The sequence below is a fragment of the Sorex fumeus genome, unplaced genomic scaffold (assembly GCF_029834395.1).
Source record: "Sorex fumeus unplaced genomic scaffold, SorFum_2.1 ptg000007l, whole genome shotgun sequence".
Taxonomy (NCBI): domain Eukaryota; kingdom Metazoa; phylum Chordata; class Mammalia; order Eulipotyphla; family Soricidae; genus Sorex; species Sorex fumeus.
This window is the reverse complement of record NW_026606064.1, coordinates 44556824-44564376: the sequence shown is the minus strand read 5'-3', so window position 1 is coordinate 44564376 and position 7553 is coordinate 44556824.

Sequence of the window (7553 nt, the reverse complement as noted above, 5' to 3'; positions counted from 1 at the left end):
AAGCTTAACTGCAGCTTTTGATCTCTTCGAGATTTATTTAGGGGTCTCTGAAACAAGGACGGTAGTAGAGCTTACAGGGTGGCGCTGGAGTTGGCTCATGGGGGTGACTGCCAGTGCTTCCATGTGTATTGGGAAGTTGGGGAGGTAGCCCATCCCAACTCTGAGAAAGCCTGGAGATTTCCATCACAAAATCTGCATACTAGAATTTTCAGCAGATTATATCTCAGGATGTTTGTCCTGAGACAGTGGAGTCAGGTTGGGGGTGTGGTGGTGATTTTAGTTTGTGGAAGCAAGCGGCTCCTGGGGGCTCTGCTTGGGTGGGCCACCAAGCAAACCCCCCAACCCCCTTTGATTTACCCCAGTCTGTTCAGCCATGCACTGGTCCGAGATTAACTGTGGCTTTTAATCTCTTTTGAGATTTATCAATTGGTCTCTGAAATAAGGCCAATAAATGAGCTTGTATAGCTGAGCTCTGTGTTTTGTGGGTGTGGCTCCCACATACCTAACTTTTGGTCATTTAAATTCTTGGTAAACGTGGTCCCAAATTGTTGGGATCTGGCCAAAGGCACAGCGGCAATTTTGGGGTATCAGGAAGACTGAAGGCACCATCAGGCTGCTGATGCACTCTCCCCACAGATACAGGTTGACCTGTTGGTGGCATCATACTCCTGTAGTTATATACTTTTGTTTAGGACCTATACCCAGGTATGCCTTCTCTTACGTCAATAAAAATGTATTTTTTAAGATTCCAATATGTTCCAGACATAACGGACCCCCTCCAAAGTTTTGGGTTTTTGTTTATTTTTTTATTTTTCAGGAAAAATTAAAGCCTACCACCCTTGCAAACCATTTCTCTCGTGCAATGTTTGTTCTGTTATCAATGTGCACTGGTTTATTTTTCTTTATTTTATTTTTTTGGCTTTGGGGGCTTACCCAGTGATGTTCAGTGGCTACTCCTGACCCTATGTTCAGGAATAACTTCTAGTGGTGTTCAGGTACCACATGTATTACTGGAAATTTACTGGGTTTAGCCCTGTATAAGGCAAATGCATTAAGCGTTGTGTTATCTCTCTGGCCTTTTATTTTATTTTGTCTATATATAAAATATTTTCTATTTTTAAGCCAATTTTTTTGTTTTATTCAACCTTTCACAGACAAATACCCTCCAGGATAACCATCTCTATTCTTTTTTGTTTTATGCTTTTGGGTCACACCTGGTTTTGCTCAGGGCATACTCCTGGCTCTGTGCTTAAGGATCACTTCTGAAAAGGCTCAAGGGACTATATGAGGTGCTGGGGATTGAACCCAGGTTAACTGCATGCAAAGAAAGTGCCCAGCCCACTGTACTATCACTGGCCACACCATCTGTATTATTTAACCCTAAGAAAAGCAGTGGCATGGTGATGTAAGCTGGGGAATTGTGGCCTGGAGGGCCTCAGGAGGTCTATAGTAAAGGGTCTAGTTTAGCTACTTTTTTTTTTTTTTTTTTTTTGCTTTTTGGGTCACCTGGCGATGCACAGGGATTACTCCTGGCTCATGCACTCAGGAATTAGTCCTGGCGGTGCTCAGCGGACCATATCGAACCTGGGTTGGACATATGCAAGGCAAAGGCAAATGTACTACCCACTGTACTATCACTTCAGCCCCAAGTTTAACTACTCTTAAGCCAGGTATATTTTGCTCGGTCCAGCTCAGCTCCTGAGTCACCCTGTCACTTTTTAAAAATGAGGTTACTATTTCCCTCAATTTGACCAGGAATCATTTTAAATATTTTCCTTTCTATTTTTAATTTTCATTAAGACATTGTGATTTTAAAGTTCTTTATAATATAGTTGTTTCAGGCATCGGTATTCTAACATCAATCCTACCACCACCAATGTCCCCTTCCCTCCACCTATGTTCCCAGGTTCCTTCCCACCTCCTAACCTGCTTCCTTGGCAGGCTTATAACAAATTTGTTTCGTATTACTTGCTCCAATAAAACAAAAGAATGGCAATTGGAATTATTAATAAAAGTTATTTTGTTATGATTCATTACTATATGTTTTTTAACATTTCTTAATCTACTAGAGGGCAAACATATGTAGCATTTTGAGTGCTATACTTAATGCTACAGGATACGACGTTTTTCCTGTCCTTTAAATGAGTTATTTTAATCCTTCTTGCAAAATTGGTTTCAAGGTAAAAAATTTTCTAGGTTGTTTCCTATCTAAGAAATTCTTTATCGTTTTTTCAAATCTGAGTGATAATGTATCTAGATATTGTATTCTTGGTGAGGTGTTCATTTCTTTAAATTTTTTTTCCTCTTTGGGTCACACCCGGCAATGCACAGAGGTTACTCCTGGCTCATGCACTCAGGAATTACTCCTGGGGGTGCTCGGATGACCATATGGGATGCTGGGAATCGAACCCGAGTCAGCTGCATGCAAGGCAAATGCCCTAACCACTGTGCTATAGCTCCAGCCCCTCATTAAATTTTTGTCTATTCGTCCATATTTTTCTGGTATGTAAAGTCTCATTTGATAGATCTGCTGTACATCTATGGGATTTCCTTTGTATGTAAATTTCTTTTTTGATCTTTCTGCTGTGAATATTCTGTCTCTATCTTTGGATTTTGCCATATTGAGTATAATGTGTCTTGGAGTTTTCTTAGTTGAATCTATTTCTGTTGGGACCCTTCAGATCTCTTGGGTCTTGGTACCTGTACTCCTCAATCCTGGGTAGTTCTTATTCATGATTTCTTTAACTAGTGTTTCTTCACATTTGTCTTACTATTCTTCAGAGACTGCATGATTCTTATGTTTTTCCTCTTGAACTCATGGAGCACCTTAATCTTTTGTTCAGCTGCTGCTCTTCTTCTGTTTAGAGACTCTCTTGATTAAAAAAATTATACATGTTCTTCATTTCTGTCATTTCTGATTATAGTAGTTTCCTTATATAAATTGTTCTATTTTCTTGTGATTTGCTGACTACCTGTGCCACAGTTTCTTTGTTAACACCTCATCTTGATGTCACTGAAGTCATTGTTGAGGGATGTTGGTGTTTGTGTTTCTAGTGATATTGTTTTCCCTCACTGAACTTAATGGACTTCTAAATGTTTTACCCATTGGTTTTCTAATGTTTTTGCTGTATTGGGGGGCGGGGGTAAGTCTTAGTAGTTAGACCCCATGGAAGATGCTGAAGGATTAGGCTGGAGGTTTCTCTCTTTCTTTTCTTCCAATGTTCACTAGATGACAGGAAGCATAACTGTGAGCAGCATGTAATTTGTTGAACCGATCTATCACATGGCAGCATGAACAGCAGTATGCTTTAGGAGCTGTGGTATGGGCTCATTGATAAGGTGAAGGTCGGGTGTAGAAACTGCTGGGACCTAGCAGGAAGGGAGAGGTTCGGTTCTGCCTCCCATTCTAAAATAGGCACAGTGATGTCAACCAGAAGCAAGACTCACATGGAATGGCGGAACAGCAAACAGGTCAGGAAGGAGCTGTGGTATAGGCCGTTTGTATCTGTTTATCAATTCTTTATGTCCTTTGGTTGCACACATAGGTGAAATCATCCAACATTTACTATTTCCTTCTGACTTATTCTGTTTTTCAGAATCCCCAAGTTCCTTAATTGTCCTGCATATGTAAAAATTTTATTTTAAAATATCTCTGAATATATATATATATTTTTTTTTTTTCACTAAACTCTTCAGTGCCACCCTTGAGAACATCATGCGACGACTGGAATGGGAAGAAAAGGGAGTGCAGATAGACGATCGGCAACTATACCACCTCCGCTTCACTGATAACATCGTTCTAATAATACCAAATATTAGCCAAGTGGCACAAATGCTGGCCAACTTCGACCATGAGTGTGGAAATGTTGGACCGCAGCTGAATCTCAACAAGACAATGTTCATGAAAAACGAACTAGTTCCTGACGCTCCATTTGCTCTCAATGGAACCAACATCTCCGAATGCAGCAGCTATGTGTACCTGGGTCGAGAACTCAGCATGAGAAATGACTTGGTGCCAGAGCTGCGCAGGAGGAAGAGAGCAGCGTGGAACACCTTCAAGAGCATTGAAGAAGTTAAGAGGACCAAAAACCTCTGGCTCTGGGCACATCTTTTTGACGCCACTGTTCTTCCTTCACTAACATGCACCTCAGAGACCTGGGCCCTACGGAAACAGGATGAGAACGCTACTCCCAAAGAGGACTTGAAAGAACTATGCTTGGAATATCACATTTCACTCAAGTGAGAGAAGGAATCCTGAGTTCAGACCTCCATCGATGATCAAGAATCAGGGACGCTGTCTTGTTTGCCAACGCAACGAAAATCAGATGGGATGGACACGTAATGCGATTTAGAGATGACCACTGGTGTAGAGCTGTTACCAGCTGAATTCCGCAGAATGTCAAAAGAATGCGTGGCTGCCCACCTACAAGATGGTCAGACTTCTTCATCAAAACCCTGAACAAATGGTTTGAGGCTCTTTGTGTTCCTGGAGTGAGCAGATGCCAATGGGTTACACAAGCACGTGACAGGAACAAATAGGGATATTACTGGCACCCGCTCGAGCAAATTGAAGATCAACGGGGTTAACAAGTGATACAAGTGATCTGAAGAGAGGCCAAAGAGATAGTACAATTGGTAAGGTATTTGCCTTTCATGCCACTGATCTGAGTTTGATACCCAGCACTCCTTATGATCTCCTGAGCCCACAAGGGGTGATCCGTGAGCACAGAGCTAAGAGTAAACTCTGAGTAGCACTGCATATGTCCCAAACAAACAAACAAAAATTTGAAGACTATTTTATTGTGCAAATATATAACATCTGGATTATCCAATCATTTATCAATTGGCACTTCAAATATTTAATGTATCTGTTTATTGTTAACTACTATTGATACAGTTGTTTGCTTTGACTGAAACAAATCTTTAGGTGAATATAACTTGTGCTTATGTTATCATAATTCCTGTATAGATACCTAGAAATAGAATTGCTGGATTTTATGGTAGCTCTATTTTTGACTTTTGAAGAAGCTTCATTCTCTTTTATGTGCATGATTTATAATCTCACCAATAGTACACAAGGGTTCTTTTTCTTGCCCACTCTGCCAATGCATTTTGCTATATTTTTTTTATAGTAAAACATTGTTATAGATGTTGGTGGTATCTCATTGTGGTTTTGATATCCATTTGTGTATCAGTGATGCTAAATATCCTTGTATACTTTAACTGTTGGTCTCTGATCTATCTTTTTTGGAGAAAAGTCTATTCAAATTTTCTGTCTTTTTTTTTTCTTTTTGGGCCACACCCAGTGATGCTCAGGAGTTACCTCTGGCTCTACACTCAGGAATTACTCCTGGCGGTGCTTGGGGGACCATATGGGATGGCGGGGATCGAGCACAGGTCAGCTGCGTGCAAGGCAAATGTCCGGTATACCTGCTGTGCTATCGCTCAGGCCCCAAACCGGTTTTTTTTTTTTGAGGAGCTCAGAGGGATTTGGAGGTCATACTTTAATGGGGCTCACTCCTGGTTCTTTGTTCAGTGGTCCCTCCTAGTAGGGCTTAGGGGAACCATATGTGGTGCCTAGGATCGAGTTCATATCAGTTGCATGAAAGGCAAGCACCTTACCCACTATATTATCTCTTTTGTCCATTTTTGATTGGTTGCTTATTTTGTTTTTGTTGTCGAATTGTATGAATTTCATATATACTTTGGACATTAATCTATTATCAGATGTAAAATGTGCAAATATCTTCTATTCAGTAGTCTTTCATTCTATTATATATTTTATTTTACTATGCAAAAGTTTTTCAATGTCATGCAGTCTCAGTTGTGTTTATTTGCTTTCATTTTCCTTGTTGTTAGGATTGAGTGCTCAAAGATAGGTATCTCTAATACTGATACCATGGAATGTTTCACCTATATTGTTTTCTGTGTGCTTATGGTTTTGTGACTTACATCCTGGTCTTTAATCATTTTTGAGGTTTTTTTTTGTACATGGGCTTCAAAAGAGAGTTCATTTTCATTCTTTGATTGTAGACGTACTATTTTCTCAGGATTAAGAGAATTTATGATTTTATTTGAACTATTTTTTGTTGTATTTCCCAAAAGTGTCCTTAGCTTTTTTATTTGGATTGCATTAAATCTATATAAATTTTGGGCAAAAGATCTACTTAAACTATATTAATTCTTCCCATTAGTTTACATGGAATGCCTTCCTATTTTTCAGTGTCGTGTTTTATTTTTTTAAAATAGAATTTTATTTGTTTTTATTTTAGTTGAAGTAACATGATTATAATAGTGTTTGTATTCATGCTTGTGGTACACAAAATTATTGCCTCACCCTGCCCATGTCACCACCATAAGATTGCCTAAGACCCTTCACCATTTTTTCTTGGTATCACTTCTAGTCTACCTCTTCCTCCTCCCTCTTCACCGCTGCTTAATAACCTCAATTCTGTAATCGAAATTCAAAGGTTTGTGTTATTAGATACCCTCCATTCTTTTTTTAATTAATTAATTAATTAATTTTTTATTAGTGAAGCACCATGAGGTACAGTTATAGACTTATAAATTTTTGTGCTTGGGTTTCAGTTATACAATGATCAAGTACCCATCTCTCCACCAGTGCCCATCCTCCACCACCACGGGTCCCAGCATCCCTCCCACCCCCCATCCCCCCGTCCCACCCTGCCTCTGTGGCAGGACATTCCCCCTTGTTCTCTCTCTCTTCTTTTGGGTACTGTGTTTTGCAAGAAAGGCATTGAGTGGCAATCATGTTTGGTCTATAGACTACTTTTAGCATGCTTCTCCCACCCTGGGAGATACCCTCCATTCTTATCATGCCTTCTTTGCATACTTCATAGGAGTGAAATAACCTGGGGTTTGTCCTTTTCCCTCTGACTAATTTCTCTTTACATGATGCCCTTTAGCTCCATCAAAGTTTGGTAGTGTTATACAATTTTTGTTATAAATGTCTTTTGTCTCCTTTGTTAGATATATTATTTGGCATTTAGTTCTGTTCAACGCAATTGTAAATGGAATTTTCCTTAATGTTGCACTCATGATTCCTTATAAATTTTCAGTGGTGCCTTTAAGATTTTCTATAGGTATGATAGTATCCTCTATAAATAATGACAGTTTCACTTCTTTTCCATTGTGAACTTCATCTCTCTCCTCTCTCTTTAAAATTATTATGACTAAGACCTAAATAGAAGTGATGAGGCTATAAGCCTTATTTTATTCCGGATCGTCTTTGGGGTTTTGTTTTGTTTATGGTTTTTGGGCCACACCCACAGGTACTCAGGACATACTACTGGCTTTGCACACAAGGATCACTCCTGGAGATGCTTGGGAGACCAAATGTGATGCCAGTGATGAAACCTAGGTCAGCCATATGCAAGGCAACAGTCCTACCCATTGTACTATCTTGCAAGCCCCTTGTTCCTGATTTTATTTTTATTACTTAAAAATATTATTTAAGAACCATGGTTTGTTCATGATACAGTTGTTTCAGGCATTCAGTGTGCTAACACCAATCTCACCACCAGTGTGATCTT